The 18882-nt window shown below is 39.1% G+C and overlaps 1 long non-coding RNA gene across 3 annotated transcripts in view; it reads left to right on the plus strand.

Annotated features, from left to right (window-relative positions):
* The window catches only part of LOC139593357 (uncharacterized), an 84335-nt gene that overhangs the window by 10479 nt on the left and 54974 nt on the right, over nt 1-18882 (plus strand). The window lies entirely within an intron of this gene.

Here is an 18882-nt window from a genome sequence, read left to right on the forward strand (position 1 = left end):
TAGTCTTAAATTTGTATAATATCACTAGTGATTCAAATCAGAAGAGGATTCATTTTAGCCTTTTGCATTGGGTTTTGAAAATTACCTAGAACTTCCAGGGATGATTTCCTCCAGAACCTGCAAAGAAGAGTGTTTATAGTTCTGAAAAACTTCTGAAATCATGTAAGGAATTGTGTAAATTAGCCAAGTACGCAGCCATAGTTGATCCACCTATCAAGGACCTTATCAGAATTTCTTCAGAGTCAACACTCATATTCATTTTTACTAGCTTTTGAAAAAAAATCCCCTATAATCTTTCTATAAGTCAATTAGTAAAATTTAGGTATATTGTCAAACATTTATAGTTGCGACATGGTAAAAGGAATAGTTAATTTTATATTTTTATCCTTATATCAGTGTTATTCATATCCGCATGGTGGTGAGAGCATTAAAACAAGTAAGACAAACTGCGGATTTTCAGAATAACCTGAATTTCCCAAATTCCATAAAACATCTCTTCCAATTTTTGTGGTTTTATGCAGGGAAGAAGCTGAAATTGCACTCTGAAATTGTTTCTCATTTCAGGTCTATAAAATCTCAATGACTGATCTGTTGTATCTCTAACATCTTGTAGTTAAAGCACTGAGCCAGTTTTCGTGAGATCTGGATTAAATTTCTTGTTGTAAACCCCTTGGGTGGGTGTGATTTGGTTTTTCAGTTCTTCAAACTTCCTTTTCCTGAATTTATAAAAATACACAGTATATTTTCTGAGCTGGAAGACTATGTAGTAATAATTCCTATTATGTATTCATAGTAGGGTTTCATGTAACAGTCTGATTTGGGGTATTAGTTAGAGATAGAGTCTCTAGATGTCCGTTTCATGTACAGGTTTTTTAACTTTCTTTCACAGTAAGCTGCAGATCTCTTTGTTAATTGATACCTAGGAATAATGCTTTAACTCTGGAAATAACTATGCAATTGATTTAATAAAAAAAAAACTTATTGGAATATGTTTAGTTTTAATTAAATTTCTACACATGAATGTTAATTAAAATTCGCTTCTACTGATAATAACATTATTAACATGTATACAGCGTACAGTTAACAGAAACAGAAATAGAGACAATTAGTGAAATTAGGTGTTTTCGCTGCCAGAAAGGAATATCCCTAAGAGTAATTGCTTATATTCATATATTCTCCGTAGATATCACTAATAGCATCATTAAATCAATATAGCACCACTTTAGAAACACTAAACAGATTTAATGACTGGGGACTTTATAGGAATGACACTTTTTTATTTTCTTTTTAATTGTGTATGACTGTCAATAGAACTGGGCATTTTCATATGGCTGTCAGGACCTGACTCTATTTTGCATCACAGAAACTAATTAATGTATGTGGAAGTGTGTTGCTTTTCAGGTGCTTTTGAAACACTTGTTTTCTTATTAAGTGTCAGCTGTGTAAATATATATGTTCGTCTAAAGGTTCACAGCTATTTTCTCAGAAATTAAATTTTGGTGTTGTGAATTATCATGTAAGATTTACTGCTATTACAATATCTAAATATTGCCAGTTTAGTACATAATATGAGCAGGTCTAAACTTTTATAATATAAGTAGGTCAGTGCAGAAATGTCCAAGTTTACAGTTTTTGACCTTGCAGGATACTAGGTGACAAAGCAACAGAACCTGTGTAGTGCTAATTTAGGATTTTGCTCCTAAATTAGCAATTTTAGCGATCTTAGCGATTTACTCACCCATGCCGAAGTGAGCGTTCCCTGTCTTCAGTCTAGATATATTCTGCAGGCATCCCTGCCAATGGATCCACCTGGGAACTGCCTACAACCTTGGGAGAGCAGTTTACCCTGTTGGCCCAGTCCTCAGCAGCATTTAAGACCCTTTTCAAGGCCCATTTGTACCAAAGTCAATCGCAATCATCACAGCTTCCCCTTCTTTGGGATGCATTCGTTATGTGAGTATCCAGACAGCTCCACCTGTAATGCCCACCTAGCATTCTTATTTTAGGACAAATTAAATTGTCCATCAGATACAGCAAAGGAGAGGGGGTGTGTGTGGGGAGGTCTGAGGAAGATCTGATTGTTTTTTGTTGCCTTCACAGACACTATTTGAGTTATTGTATGCAATTTACCATTTTAATGTCTTGTCTGGGTGCTAGAAATGATGGCAAGAATAGACAAGTGGGGAAAAACACTTTTTGCTTTTCAGAAAATCAAGTAAAGCCAACAATAAATAAATTTAGTTTTATAGTCCTGCTCTGCCCCTTCTGTACTGGGGAAGGAACTAGGGCTTCAATGGCTGTAAGTGCTTCTAAGGTACTCTGTGGTGTACATTGGGAGATTGTATAACCCACCATCCTATCCACCCAGAGTACAGTGCAATCACACCAAAACCCTTGGAATTCCAAATCTTTATCTTTTAGTAATATCCCAACTGCAGTTTTACAGGGATTGATTCTCCTTATACTTCTGTGAGACAGATACAGTAAATAAATTTATGGAGGGAAATGCCATGACAGAAGAACTAAAAGGTTTCCCCAGAAGCATTACACTCCATGTGAGAGAATTTACAATTTAGAAACCCTGACTGCCAATTCCTGCATTCAGACCTCAAATCCAAAAGACGCCTTGAAATTTAGATACTTCTTTTTATTAATGTAAATAGTGTGCTATTATTTCAATTAAGTTGAACTGTATTTGTTATCATCTCTGTGGGCAGAAAGATGTAAGAGATATTTGCTGTATAAATCCTTCTATGGATAAAACTGTAGTAAAAATCAATGTCAGGAAAATTAGGTGTGTGTGATTAGGGAAGCTAAACATGACATTACATTACACGAATGGTCACCTTGTACTGATAGAGCAAGTTGACTGATGGAAGTCAACGTTAGGCAGGGTTTGTGCTAACACAAAGAGAAAAGTAGAATTAATATTGAATTACTGGTATTTATATATTATCAATATGACTTTATATGCCTGACTGTTGCACTTCTGGAAGGACATTGAAAGATGCTGACAAGTCTTTACATTTAATTTTAAAAGGTGAAACTTGACAAGCATGCACTTAGGACAGCTAAATGTTGCACACCTTGATGGTGGTTGGAGAAGCATCTGGCAGTACTGGGGCTTGCAGAGGATTCTGCTCTGTATATATGTTATCAAAATGTTCTGCAAGGGCATTCAGCTCTCATAAGATTCCAGGCCCACAACAAAACATGCAGGGAATGAAAGAAAACGTGATACACAGAGAATATGAAGTGAACTGAAATAAGAGTTTAAACTTCAAGAAATATAAAGCCAGATGGTAATTATCTCTAAGTTTTATATGCAATGTACAGACTTTAGGTTATTTCCCTTTTTCACCTCTTCACACGCCATCTTCATGACTTACTGGCAATGGATGCCGCGGACATCCAGTCAGTCATTTCAAAAACCTCTTAGCTGGGGAAGAATGGCTTAGGCACATGCTTCCTTTTAAGAGCTAATATCCTTCCTAGAGGCCAGTGCTTAGAATCATAGAATCATTTAGTTTGGAAAAGATTTTTAAGATCATTGAGTTCAACCATTAACCCAGCTCTGCAAAGTCTGCCACTAAACCATGTCCCCAAGTGCTACATCTATACATCTTTTAAATTCCTCCAGGGATGGTGACTCCACCACTTCTCTGGGCAAATTGTTCCAGTTTTTAACAACTCTTTAAGGAAAGAAATTTCTCGTAATATAAAGTCTGAACGTCCCCTGGTGCAAACAGAAGTTGTTTTCTCTTGCTCTGTCTCTTGTTATTTGAGAGAAGAGACTGGCCACCACCTGTCTACAACTTCCTTTCAGGCAGTTGTAGAGAATGATAAAGTCTCCCCTGAGCCTCCTTTTCTCCAGACTAAGCAACCACAAATATTCAAAAATCCTCACTTCTACATCCAGGAAAGGAAAATTAACCTAAGAATTTGAGCAGAAATGTTCAGTTTCAACTGAGGTGCAAGGCTTCTCACAGAGTGTCTGAGAACATGAGAAAATATAGCAGAAATTGTCCTGTACAGACAACCAACAAAGATTATATTGCACAGAGCATCATGAGGCCCAGTAAACATTCTTACTGGGTCTGGGAGATTAAATGTTCCTTCTTTTGGGGAATCTGAATGTATTTTGCCCAAGGCTTCCTTTCCCCAGTCTTTTTGTGAGGAATGAGGGGGTTAGCCATGATATTGCCTATAATTCCAAGATCTGGAATAGTGCTGGAATAGAACCTGTGTGATACCTGCTATTAGTGCCTTTAGGCCCTATTGAGAGATACTTACTGTCACTCTCATTCACATTGACCTACAGTTTATTTTATTACTGTTCTCACAGATTAGTAACACAAACCACATGGTGTAGTGGGCATTTCTAGAGGACATTTCAATTAAATTACTACTGAATATACAAATTCTATGAAATCATAAGGCATTATGGACCCTAATTTGTAGCCTACAAGGAAGTTTAAACAGGGTATTTAAAGTCACCTTGGAGTTAATTGAAAAATAAAACAAACATAGCAGATTAATAAAACAACCTCACTAATCTATCACTGTTTTATAGAGAGAAGGGATCAAAATAATTACTGCCTGTCTAAAACACACCTTCTGAAGAAAGAATACAGCTTCTAAAATTGAGTAATGGAATTCTTACAAGTGGAAACTACATAAAAAATAAAGTAGAATCCCAAAATATTTTTACCACTTTAATCCATAATTATGTAAATTAATGATACAATTCTAACAAGCAATGTAGTAGCTTTATATGACAAAGTCTAAAATATGTTACCTTGAATTCTACATAGCTGCAATCTGTTCTGGTATCCAAAAATATTATGGTGTAAAAAAATGTGAAATTTTACAGTATCTACTGTTGGAGTTTTTTAAATATAAAAAGAACACTAAATACAGCTATAAAACAAATCAAATAATAAATTTAATTTTTATATAATCTATGTTTACTAATAAGCATATATACTACAAAGTAAGAACATATTTAATAAAGAGTGAGAACATCTATAATAAAGTAAGTAAGAAATCTTTATAATCAATGTTTTTGTGTTCCTAGATTAATATATTTGAGGACAATATTTGGATATCAATGCAACTCTCTTCTCTTCAGTCTCATTCCTGCCACCATAGGTCTGTCACATAACAGGTGGCATATGGGCAAGCAGCTGAGTTGTAACTGGATGCATCAGACTGTCCCAGGGCTGCCAACTGCAGCATGGGGATGCTGGTTTATATTAGTTCAGTAAGTTGGGAGTGCATATAGTGTGCTGGCACTGAGCCTGCTTCCTTGGCAGGTGTGATCCAAGCACCCTGCCATGTATATGCTGTTCTGGGAATATCCTGTCAGCACTGCCATATTTCTCAATCACAAGAAAATATCCATATTCTTCAAAATGTACAACTATGTGTGGAAGTTCACACCTCTGCAAGAATGTCTCTGATGCCAACAAATTGCTAGATGGCAAGCCATGAATGCATTATTTATGGTACAAAGCAAGATGAATGCGTGAGGAAATAGAGTAAAACCATGGAAGCTGAATTCTAGAGAAAATACACTGATTAAAAATGAAGAATTTGTACTCTCCTAGTCCTCCAAAGGCAGACAATACATAGGCACAGTGCTAATGTCTTGTCTGCTTGCACAGATATTGGGTGTCCAATTGTCTGTCAAATATAATTTAGCACATAAACAATTTAAAAAAAATCATGCTTTACTCTAACATTTTGCATTCATCTTCTTTTCCATAGCTTAATTCTCCATTGTTTCCCTTCCCTATGAAAATACAGTCTTCTAAAACTAGCATTCCTTTCCTTTGCTTTCATTCCCAGAGAACATGAGTACTTCTATCTTCTACTGTCAAATCATTAAATAGTCCTTGTATGCTATTGTGTGATCAAAATTGGAATGGGGATTGGCTTTCCCAGGCCCTCTTCTTGTCCCTTTCTTCTCTGAACTGATGTCATCTGCCAGGCACCTGGAGCTCAGCACTGGGGACAGCTCCTGAGTCACATCCATGTCCCTGATGCTGACTTGTTTTGTGATCTTCAGAGATGACAGACTAAGGCAAAAATTGTACTTCTAATAAATAATTCAAGCACTCAAACTGAAATTCTAGCTCATGGACCTGCTGAAAAGTACCATACACTATTACACTAAAAAATGGGAAAGTACTGGATATGCCAAAAGTAACAGAGAAGGTTTTTTATTCTTGGCCTGGCATGTACTGGCAGTCTCATATCTCATCCTCCAGCTGCTGGGAGTAGGAGGCTGCCTCTGTTCCTAGAGCAGTCCTATTAGAGTATTTTTTTAGTCTAGGTTTTTTCATTTGCAAAATGAATTTACTTGTTCTTCAAGGCCAGGAAATTTAGTTGCTACATATATATAACAGATGCAAGTTTTTACACCAGGAGAAAATTTCTTATCCTCATCCTCATCCCCATCCCCATCATTGAACTGAACATCATCTTCCTTCATGTTATTATTATTCATCTTTTTTTTCTGTTATATTGTACAAGGATAATACTTTTCCCCTCTTTAAATCTGCATTCTTTTTTCCATGGACCAGCCTGTTGCTGCACCCAGTTTCCTTCATTTACTGTCTGTGAGACAGTTGCAATAACCTCTTCTGTAAGAAGTTATCTTGTCATTTTATCTTTCAGTATAAAATGTTTTGAGAGGTTTGTTTGAAAGATGCAGTATGAAAATGAATTAAATTTTACTGGTTTATCCTGAAGCAGATGTTGCGCTGAGTTGATTCCCCATTTTCTCCCTTCTAGATTTGACTTGTCATCTTTTTAAACAGATTTCTGTCCTTCTGTTTTGGTTGGAGTTTCTTTTGTTTTGTTTTGGTTTGATTTTTTAACATTGTTTTTTGATTCAGTACACAAAACAACTCACACTTAGCGGTTTTCAAAAACATTCTTTTTGGTAATGTCCTACTCTCATAAAATTAAAACTAAACCAAAACAAAACCCTGAGAATAATGGACCTGCAGAATGCAATTTCCTCAACAAAGAACTCACAATGAGCATGAGAGTCACAACACAATTGAAGAGACACACATGGAAAGGGCCAGATGCAGGAAAGTACCTAACACAGGACCATTCTCTTTGGTACGTTGATCTCTACAGTTAATTTCTAAAATTTTCAACTCTTAGACTTTATTCCAACTGGTAAAAAAATCTGTCATGTGTTAAATAAGTTGAGGATCTGTTTTGCCCTCTAGATTTATATTAATGAGGCAGTAATGGTGTCAGAATGTTATGTGGGACCACCTGAGTAATCAAATAAATATGTATACAAGGGACTCTGCATACGATATTATGATTCTAAAGCTCTGTGCTGGCCTATATGAAATGGACAGAAATTCTTCAGATTTGCACACAGCAGTATTGCTATTTGTGGATGGACAGCCTCTGGCTCTTTAAGTCATCCAACCAAAAAAAGGTCTGAGAGGGCATTGTTCAGCCCTCTGTTCACATCAATAGGTTGGATCCTGACAGGGAAAGAAAAGGTTTGATGCTCACATGGTGTTCTCAGACTATTCTTTCTGCATGGATGAAAGACTGTAATCCACAGTTAGGAAGGTATGACTTCACTGAAGTCAGTGTGAGTTTTACCAGTTACTTAGTGGGAACTGTGTTTGATGCCTGCTTATTAGTACTCTCAGAAGTAAAATATTCACAAAATAAAGAAATGTATGCAAACAACATCGAACAAACAGTTCTGCAGGAGCCTTTTTTTTCTGTCAAACTAGCTGCCCTCACTTGCAGATCATTGGAAAAAAAGGTAAAACTGGAAAATCAGTAGGACTCTCAGCCTTTTGTGGGATTAGAAACAAGACAAACAGGTAAATTCCAGAGAAATGTACAAGGAAAATGAATCAGTGACACTTGGAGGAAAAAAGGTGACAATTCTAACTACACTTTCTCAGCCGTCTTTCATACCTCTTCCTCCTTGCCACTGGTCTTTAAAGACTGTTTTCTTCCTTTAAGAAATCCCATCTCTTGCCACTTATTTCTCACTTAGATTTGTAATACACTGTAATAATATGATTTGTTACGATGTTAAATAATCGTACAATCACAAATGAAGGATTATGACTTTGGTGGGGGATGTAATGATTAACTCTTCTAAAAATCAGATATATATGGACGTGAGGCAACATGTACTGACAGGTTTCTGCCAAACCGTGCAAGGTATCAATTTTCAAATAAAGCTCTCACAGTGATTTACTTATTCCTTTGAAATGACTGTGAATGCTTTTAATTTGTATTTTTATTTCTGTATATTTGGTAAGATTGCAATTTCAGAATGACAGAACACTTGAAAATACCCAGTTTACTGGGTAGCTATCATATGGATAGCTTTTCCCATTATTACTCATGGCATCCTGGCTCCTCATTCTCTTATAGGAGAAGTATGGTGGTGTGTCTGTGATATTGTTTTGCTGCTGGAAATGGCCTGCCTTTCCTAAAGATTTTTTTTCTTTCCCACAGGAAACTGATTACTATTTGTTGTTAAAATAACAAAGAGAAGTCCAAAGGCAATCAAAAGAGACTTTAGGGCTCTGGAACAATTGGTAGAGGGATCAAGGGCACAGGAAGCAATTTCCTTGATTCTTCCTGTAGCAAGAAATGATATTTATTGGAATAGGGAGATCCACTAACCAGGTCAATGCATGGCTCTGAGGTTGCTATCAGCAAAAAAATTTTGGATTTGTTGACCATGGGATGATCTATTCAACATGTGGTCTACTGGCACCTGATAGGTTGCACCTATTGAAGAGGGGAAAAAGAGTTCTAGAACAGGAGTGCTAGTGGGACCTGTTGATAGAGCTTTAAACTAGCTTGGAAGGGGGAAAGGGACAAAATCAGGCTGGCCAGTGATGAGCAAGGGGACAGTGTATCAAAACTTGAGGAAACCAGCACTTCCTCAATATGGCTCAGGAGGTGTTGGCTATGATATAGAACACCTGCAATATTTCTACACTAATGCCTGCAGCATGAGGAACAAACAAGAGGGTGCCCGAAGCTGTGGCCCAGTTCCAGAGATTTGACATCATTGGCATATGTGAACCTGGTGGAATGAGTCCTGTGAGTGGAGTGCCCTGTGGGGCAGTTACACACTCTTCAGGAGAGATAGGATGGGCAGAAAAGGTGGAGGGGAGGCACTGTGTGGAATAGAAGGTTAGAATGTATGGGGCTCACGTGTGGCAATGACACAGTTGAGAGTCTCTGGATCAGAATCAGGGGGTAAACAAATAGTGTGGATGATCACCATGAGAATCTTCTATAGACTGCCTAGCAAGGACAATGACCCTGACAAACTATGTTTTGAGGTACTAAGGGACACTTCCATGGTACCTGCCCTTGTCCTTATGGGGGACTTCAACTTGTCAGAAATTACCTAGGACATCACTCAGATGGCACAGCCTGCGACAGAAAATTCCTAAAAAACCTGGATTACAACTTTATGGTACAGATTTTAAGGGAGTTGACTTCAGGAAGAGGTCCACTTTGATCTGGTGCTTGTCAGCACAGAGGACCACATAGGCAAAGTGGAGATTGGTGGCCGTCTTGGCCACAGACATGGTGGAGCAATTGAGTTTAAAATCTCTGCTGACTAAAGTGCCAGGAAAATCTCAGCTCTGGACATGAGGAGAACAGACTTCACTCTGCTTGGAAAATAATGGAGTAAGGTCTCTTTGGAAAACGATTTTGCAGGTACCAGGATCCATTAGTGCTGGTCACATCTTAATCACCTCCTAAGGGCACAGGAGCAGGCAATTCCCAAATGTTGGAAGTCAAGATGGTGAGGTAGAAGGCTATTTTGGCTGAACAGGAATCTTCTCTAGGAAATAGGTGAAAAAAGAAGGAATATGCCCAGTGGAAACAGGGTGACAAGGTGAAAAGGGTGCCTAATTCTGCATCTGGGATGGGACAAGCATGGGTATACAACCTGAGGAATGTGATGCTGGAAAGAAGCACCATGGAAAGGGACCTGGGGGTCCTGGTCTGTGGCAAGCTGAACATGAGCCAGCAGTGCCCTGGCAGCCAGGAGGGCCAACCCTGAGCTGGGGGGCATCAAGCACAGCATGGCCAGCTGGGCAAGGGAGGGGATTGTCCTGCTCTGCTCTGCTCTGGGGCGGCCTCACCTCCAGTGCTGGGGGCAGTTCTGGGTGCCTCAATAATATAAGAAAGATATAAAGCTATTAAAGTGTGTCCAAACGAGGGCAATGAAGATGATGAAGGGCCTTGAGGGGAAGCTATATGAGGAGTGGCTGAGGTCATTTGGTCTGTTCAGCTTGGAGAAGAGGAGAGTGAGGGGAGACCTCATTGCAGTTACAAATTCCTCCTGAGGGGAAGAGGAGGGGCAGGCATTGATCTCTTCCCCATGGTGCCTAGTGACAGGACTCAAGGGAATGGCCTGAATCTGTGTCAGGGAACGTTTAGGCTGGATGTCAGGAAAAGGTTCTTCACCCAGAGGATGGTTGGGCACTGGAACAGGCTCCCCAGGGAAGCCAGACAGAGTTCAAGAGGCATTTGGACAACACTCTCAGGCACCACTTGGGGATGGTGCTGTGCAGGGCAAGGAATTGGGCTTGATGATCCTTGAGGATGATCCATCTCAGCTTATTCTATGAATGTGTGATTCTGTAACTCCACACCTTAGAGCTTTACTAGTGTACATATTTTAGCTGGTCTTTGATTACTCACAAAGTATATATAATAAATGTGTGGAGAGGAATCTATTTCAATCAGTTCTCCAAATTTGTGAGTTTAATTAAATTTCATATCTTCTTAAGGTCTCTACATATTAGATAGGTAATGAGAAATTCCACCATATGGCAACATGCCCTGGACACCTCCTTCTTTCTGCAGTAATTGTACAGAGAGATTATGAACATCATCCACCACTGTTTTCTGAGGTAAAAGGATCTTCTTACAAAGTTGATATGCACAATAAAGCAAGAATAGATCTGTCACCACTGTGAAGCATGCATAATATCAAACTTACTAAACCTGTGAAATGGTCCCTCTTGGGTGTTCTCATCTCTTCTGAAACACTGAAAATATCTGTTACTTGGTTGAAAAAGTCAGGAATAATTCAGCTATTCATCTTTTATTTTCAGTTAAAAGGTCAGTATAGCAAGTGAAAACTTCTGGAATGAGTCTTGTTCTTTCTCTCTCTGTTTCCAACCAATAAGACAAAATCCTTCAGAGCAGAATTGTCCCCTCTGAGAAAAACTGTTTTCCAGGCTCAACACATCCAAGTACTTTAAACTAAGTCTATGGACATTCTAAAAGTCTGTGTTTTAGCTGGAATAGATCCTGCTACTAATCTGAAGTCTTTAAACCATTGCAGAACTCTGCATGGTTTGACTGAAAGACTGCTGATTTTAGCACCAGAGGCTGTTGCCAAGGTCCCACTCATAGCTAGTAAAAAGATCTGGGAAACCTATATTTGATTAGTTTTTCTTATTTTTCCCTAGACTTCGATTGCAAATAATTTCTACAGCACTTCCAAAAAATCTCTAGCTTTCTACAGGACTCAATATTACTTCAGGTTTCATTCGTGTAGCAGTAAGGTGTCTAGCATTATAGATGTAAAAAGAGACAGACCTTACTGCTTGCTTGATGATCAAAGATATGAAAAATGTTGAAGGTCACTGGTTTGTCCATTGTACCTAATATGGAGACAAAACATGTAATTATTACTGGGATCATTTTCCATCTTCTCAGATTAAGGTACTTCATGCAGTTTTTAAGGAATTATATGGAAAACTGAAAGAATAACAAGTCTTTCACTGTTCCAAATTAGAGAGAGAGCTGTGGAAGAGACTAAGCTTGTGAGGAATTATCTGAAATGTAGTGAAAGCAAATGGTTCTTAAGAATGACATGAGGAAAACACTGCAGAGAGAATGCATCTGTAGGTACTTGTATATGTGCCCAATGTCTTTCCAAGAGTTGCATGTTCTCATGGGAAAACTTGGAATGTACATTACAGAAAGGAGTTTGATGCTCATATGTCAGTACCACTCTTCCTCTGGAATAAACAACAGAAAATATGTACATTTGGTGCATTCTGTTTTCTCTGGTTTGGTTTTATTAAATATTTGGTGAAAAATCAGCAACATGATTCAGGAGGGATCTCTGGGAGGAGGACTGTTCACTATCCTAATGAGTAAGAGAAAAACAGAGCAGAAAAAAAAAAACAAAACCAAAAAACCCAAGAAAAAAATCAAGCACAAAGTCTACTAAATTAATCCTAATCAGGTAGGTGGAGTTAGTTGTAAATGGTCCCCTTATTATGCACTTTGGGTCAGTCTCTCATTTAACTGCATTCTCTTATTCGACTCCTGCTTCTATGAAAGACTATCATGGGTTCCAAAGATGGCTTAAAACCAGAATCCTTTAGTCAGTCATCTGTCAGAACATTTGGCTTTTTTCCCCCTTCTTGACCAAGGGAAACCATTATTGGTTCTGAAATTATCCTGATTTCCACCAAAAAATATGTTTAATTTACTGATAGTAGTTTCTTGTATGCAACATATATATTTTCCCTCAGGTTTGCCAGAAGGGCTTCTTTCTAAGAAGTTACTGTGATCAGCAAAGAAAGTAGAGGAAGAAAATAAGTCTATGCATCTTCTGAATTTATATTAAGAAACACAACTGTAAAATAAAGATCAGAAGGACCCATCCTAAAAGACAATGAGTACATGAAGCTTCTGCTCCAGGTAATGAATGCATACCTTTGTGCAAAGCAGGGTCTTCTACTGCAGGCTGCCCAGGGCTATATCCAGATAGGCTTTGAAAAAGTCCAGGGATGAAGGCTTCACACAACATCTCTGGACACCTGTCCTATTGTACGACTACCCTCACGGTAAAATAGGATCTGTTTGCTCTTTTGTTTTGTTTGTTTGGATTTTTTTTCCTTGTATGATTCCTGCTAAATTAAAGACTTAATACACTAATTTAGTATTGACCCTCAGACCAAAGGTATGAGATTTGATTTAGGAGAAAAATCCTTTTTGTTCTCTGCGTTTATGTGCGTGTGCACTCACTGCCTGCATTTATGGCACCAGATGTAAACAGTTCTTTCCAGGAGTACAGGAACAGTACATAATAAACCAGGGCTCCAGGAGTGCCCTGTCAGTAGTTGTCCTCCCTTCCTCCCATATTGTGATTTTCATAGAAAGGAAGATTCAGGCGTATAGGTCAGATAGGTGTTTATCAAATCTTGTACCCCTATGCTTTGGTAAAGAAGTCTCCAGCCTACAGCTGCAGGTCGGTTTGGAAGTGTCCAAAGGGAGCAGCTGACTGAGAGGACTGCAGGTGCTGGTTTGTTCTTGCTGTGTTGAGAGTTCTGGTGCTGACTAAGACTCCAGAGGTCACCTACAGTTTGCCCTTAAAATATGAATCAGTAGAACATTGTTTCACCTGCAATATAAGCCTTTTTCAGAGAGATTTATGCTCTAAATCAAGTGTCTTACAGCATGGCTTCTTTTATTAGAGCTTAAAGCATTAAAAGTACATTTTGTGTCTCAAAGAAACAAAGAAACAAACAAAGAAAACCTGCTTGTTTTACAATGCAGCCCTTTTTGCCCAAATTTGGTTTTGGGTTTAATCTTGGTTTTTTAAATTTGTTTAGTATTTTTTGGCTAGTCTCAATCTGACAGTTTTCAACACAAAAAAAAACCAAACAAAACCAAACAAAATTGGATTGGAAAGAAACAATTATTTAAGGATTCTTCTCTTTCATCTCAGCAGTTCTGTAGAATCCACACCGGAATATATGCTTGTGCACATATAAATAAGCCAAATTCTGGGCTTACAGATTTATTCTGAGTTTTTATTTTTCATGAAAACTTTGTGAAAAATGTGGGTCATTCCACTTCATACTATTTAAGCCAAATACTGGGCTTACAGATTTATTCTGAGTTTTTATTTTTCATGAAAACTTTGTGAAAAATGTGGGTCATTCCACTTCATACTATTTAAGGCTTTGACATTTCAGTATTTTCCAGTGGAGGGAAAACCTTTACCCACTCCTGCTTAACTCAATAGCATAGTCTCAGAGGTTCTTTAGCACCCTCAGCATTAACAGAACATGTGACATTTTATCATCTCTATGTGCCAAGTGAGTAAGGACAGAGACATTAATTATGATAGGCTTTGATTTATTTTGTTAAAAAGGCAACATTGCATGCACACAAAATATCTCAAAAAGTGTATCAATAAAAAAGAGATTGCAGATAGGTGGATCAGTCCGAGGGCCAAACCAGGAGCCTGTGGGTCTTCTCATTTGAAGGAAGGTCAGGTAAAAAATGTTTCCAAACCTTCATGGTTGTAAAAACTATAGTCTTGGACTATTATCAGTGAACTTACATGTTTTTCAACCAGTCAAATATAATCTGTAATATTTGATTTATTTATCAAGCTGAGTTAAAAATCAGGTATTAAACAATATTTTTTCTGTTCCAGTCCCCAGTTAGTGCAGAATTTAAGGTTCTAACATACAGTAAAAAAGGGAGAAATACAAATATATAGGGCAGAACCAGATGCATTATGACTTGTAGAATACTTGAAACTAGAAATTTGGTACTACAAACTTGATGCAATGGTCCAAAACAGCGAATCTAGGATATTGCAGGCAGACACAGCATTTTAATTTTCATGAGAAAATGGCATCGTATCACGAAAAAGAAAAAAATTAGAAAAAACCCTCACATTTTCTTATGAAACAATATATTTAAAGTATGAAATTTCTGGGAAAAATGTTTAAGATATCCTTCCTTTCTCCCCATGTTTCTTTTCCAGACTGATAATACCCATAAAGAAGTTCTCAGATAAAGCTGAACAGAAAAGTCAAAAAGCAGCTATTTAAAATATTCAGAATCTGAAATTTTACTCTCTTTCCCATATTTATGTGGAAGCCAGCCTTAGGAGACAATTGGGAAATAGGCCTGCAGCTTTTTATCATGTGTTTTAGTCCGTTTTTATATTTTGTAATACTTTGAAGTAGTTTTGTTTTGTATCCCCATGTTTTTCCCAAATGGTTTATCCCAGACTGTACCCCCCTCCCTTTACCTGTGTTATCCCTTTCCCGGGATGAGATCATCCCCAAACCCCCACCCTGGCTCTCTGTCAATCACTCAGCATCCCATCCCCTCCATCCAGAAGTTTCGGTCCAGGTCATGGAGTGATGAGCCAGAGGCCAGGGGTCAGCCCCCCAAGCCTTGCCCCATACGCTGTCCTAAATGTCTATCCCCCAGTACCCATCCCTTAGGGTCACTCATTGGTTGGTAAAATGTTATCTACTTTGGGTTTTCACCTCCCTTTAAATGTACCCTTGCCACAGCTCCTGGGGCTCTGGGCAGGAGGCCCCTGAGGTGCAGGAGCTCCTTTGGGATCCTAATAAAACCTTGGATTAACCCCTGCTAAGAGTCGGCCCTTTCTCTTCTACCGATGTCTCTGGTGTCTCTTGTGCTGCAAAGGCGCCCAGCCCAGGTGCCCTCAGTACCCTCGGGGCACACACAGACAGTGTCTCCCTGCCAGCCCAGGTGCCCTCAGCACCCTCGGGGCACACACACACAGTGTCTCCCTGCTGTCAGCCCAGGTGCCCTCAGTACCCTCGGGGCACACACAGACAGTGTCTCCCTGTCAGCCCAGGTGCCCTCAGCACCCTCGGGGCACACACACACAGTGTCTCCCCCCAGCCCAGGTGCCCTCAGTACCCTCGGGGCACACACAGAGAGTGTCTCCCTGCCAGCCCAGGTGCCCTCAGCACCCTCGGGGCACACACAGACAGTGTCTCCCTGCTGCCAGCCCAGGTGCCTCAGCACCCTCGGGGCACACACAGACAGTGTCTCCCTGCCAGCCCAGGTGCCCTCAGTACCCTCGGGGCACACACAGACAGTGTCTCCCCGCCGTCGGCCGTGTCGGGGCTGCCCCCCGGTGTCTGCCGACTCGGGACTGGCCCAGGGCTCCTGAGAGGCTCCCAGAGGGACCGAGACAATCATGGTATTTTTTTCAGCAGGGGAACATTTTTATCAGAAGGAAATATCCTTTCCCTATGAGTTGTTTTCAAGGCCATGATGTCACTTGTACCTATGAGTAAAATGTGCTCTGTGAGGTCTTAAGGAGTGTGTGCTCATGGATACATGGTGTAAATCTGAAGGACATCTGTGATTAATATCTCCCAGGGGATAACTGTACAAAGGACCCTTTGTTCTGTCCCCTTCCATCACTGAAGCTAAAGAATATTAAACATTAATAGTGACACTTTATGCTGAAAAAAATGCTTTATACATAGCACCTTTGTTTTAAAGGCATCAGGCATTGCATTAATGTCAATGAGCTTCTCTGAGCATCCTTTCCTTGGAAAACGTATTAGTTAAAATCCTAAACAGGATTTTAGCAGGATTCCTCTAGTTGTCAAAATGCCCAGCAGGTTTTGTATCCTTGTAGATTGGACAGGGGCTTTTATTAACAGGTTTTTGGACTATGTCTCTGATTTTGGCTTTCTAAAATCAGGTTTTTCAGGACCTGAAAATGCCCATGTTTTCTACTCTAAAAGACATAAGACTACATCCAGAGGAAAATATATAATGAGAAACAACAGTGGAGCTTTAGAGAGATTCTTCACATGCTGCTTGTGTAAAGCAGCAGTGTCCTAGGCCTTAGCCAGCATCCAAGACATCACTGTAAACTCTCCACGGGATGGCGAAAAATTAAAGTGAGTTTGAAAAGCTTGATCTGACATGGACATTGTTGACCACTTCACTTGCTCTGAGGACTGGGTGTTGCAAAGAAATACATGCCCCTTTTTTAGAATGATAGATCTATTCTGTAAATTAGGTCCTGTCACCAGTCATATTATAAACTTTGTAATGATTTCTTTTTCTTGACACTGCTCATATAATTGCATGATTTCTTAAAATTATCACCTTTCTTTTAAAAAAGCTTCTAATGATTCAAAAGCATTTTGTAATCTCAGTATTAAAATCCAATTTATTTTGCCATCTTTGTTTCTAACTTCTTTATTTTTCGGGAAGATGTTGGCTTCAAGTGGTGAAAATAGCTTTGCCACAGAGATGTGTGGAGAGTAAATGAGACCTTTGGAGATACAATCTATTCTGCTATTGACTTTCTACAAAGCATTTAGAATTGGTTCTTTTCTAGTATAGGATGTTGGACTGATCCTTGGTCTGGTATGTAAATGACATGTCCCTGAAAGGACTCCACTAAGGTCCCAGAAAAGACAGAGGAAGATTTTATTTTTTCCTTCCTTTGATCCTTCCTTCCTCCCTCCCACTCTATCCCCTGTCCCTTCAATTTCCTGACAGTGCCCTGAATTGATTGCTGGAGTGAAACTTTATTAAGATTTTTGGGTTTTGTTTAACATTTGCTACCTCACACTCAGCTCTGGCTCTGTTCCATTCCACTCTTCAGCCTGCTCCTGCTTCTTGCATCTCTCTGCTGCTCCCTCCCTTCTGCAGCACTGCCACAGCTGGGACAAAAGCTCCATTTTCAACCCAGCACAAACCAGTTGTGCCTAAGCAAAGCAGTACTACATAAAGTGTGTCTGTAGCTGAGACAACTTGTCTGTATCTATGATTTCTACCCATTGTAATTACCCTAAGCAGTTAGGCTTAATTTTTTCCTGGTTTATGACTTCCATTTTTACAGTGGGTACTTGGAGATTTCTGGAGTTTCCTTATTCACATTATTAGCAGAGAAGTGGCTTTGCTCTATTTTTGAAAAATCAAATTAAAAAAGCAAACAAACTCACCCCCACACTAAAACCCAATAACCATTGTTTTACAGTATTTCCAGACTCGGAGTCTTGGAATGTATAGAGACGGGAGGTCATTTGGAAAAGACAAGCTGGCCTTACAGTTGCAGGCATTTGAGAGCTTGAACCATGAAGTTAGGATATGGATACTTCTTGCTTCAGTCCTCTATTCTGAACTTGCCCACATGTGTCTCCCATGTTACAGGTGATTCTTGGGTCATTGGACAGTGTCGTCCTCCTTTTCCCCTCCTCACCTCCCTGCAATTCTCTATCCTCCCCCTGCCCTGCCCACTGCACAATGGCCACATATCTTCTGTCTATAGTGATTTCAGATGAAGGGAAAAATCTTTTAGGATTGATAGATTTAACTGTTCAACAGATTATAATATTTGGACTTTAGTCTTATCTTCCAGACTGAGTATCCTTGATACCTACTGGAGTTTTGAGGTTTATTATAAACTGCATTCTTTTTCTCCTTAAAATATTTCAACCTTGGAAGTTCTCAGACACAGCTTTTCAAGATGGAAAAAAAAGCTTATTCAGTGTTTAAAATATAAATAAAATAACAGATATTTTCTACAAAACCCATTAAAGGAAACACCTATTAAATTATCCAGTGACTTCTTTCCAAGGCTTCTGTTAAACTGTCATCCTTCTTTAGGCTTTCTATCATCCTTTTTCAACCCAATGCTCTTTGTGTGAGACAGGAAGAGCTGATCAACATTTTTGGAAAAAGAAAAAGCTTTCTAGAGCTCAATGCAATCTTGTTTGTGTAACAGCAGGATCTCATATTGTAACCTTGCCAAAGCCCACAATTTAAAAGTCTCATTGACAATGCCAGATTCTGCAATCCTGGAGATGTCTGGGTAACATCTGAATAGACCCACATCAAGTACTTCTCCACTTTTCTGCCTGGTGCTACCCAGTTTGCAGGAGGAGAAGTTTATTAAAACTTCGGCACCACCAAGTGTGTTGTTTCTCTAAGTTTGTTACACAAGTTTTTTCATAAATCAGTTCTTTGCTGCAATTCTTCTATGTCTCTCTCTTGCTCTGTTGAAGT

Source organism: Agelaius tricolor, unplaced genomic scaffold, assembly GCF_023055355.1.
Source record: "Agelaius tricolor isolate 1412-34295 unplaced genomic scaffold, bAgeTri1.0.p SCAF_9, whole genome shotgun sequence".
Lineage (NCBI taxonomy): Eukaryota > Metazoa > Chordata > Aves > Passeriformes > Icteridae > Agelaius > Agelaius tricolor.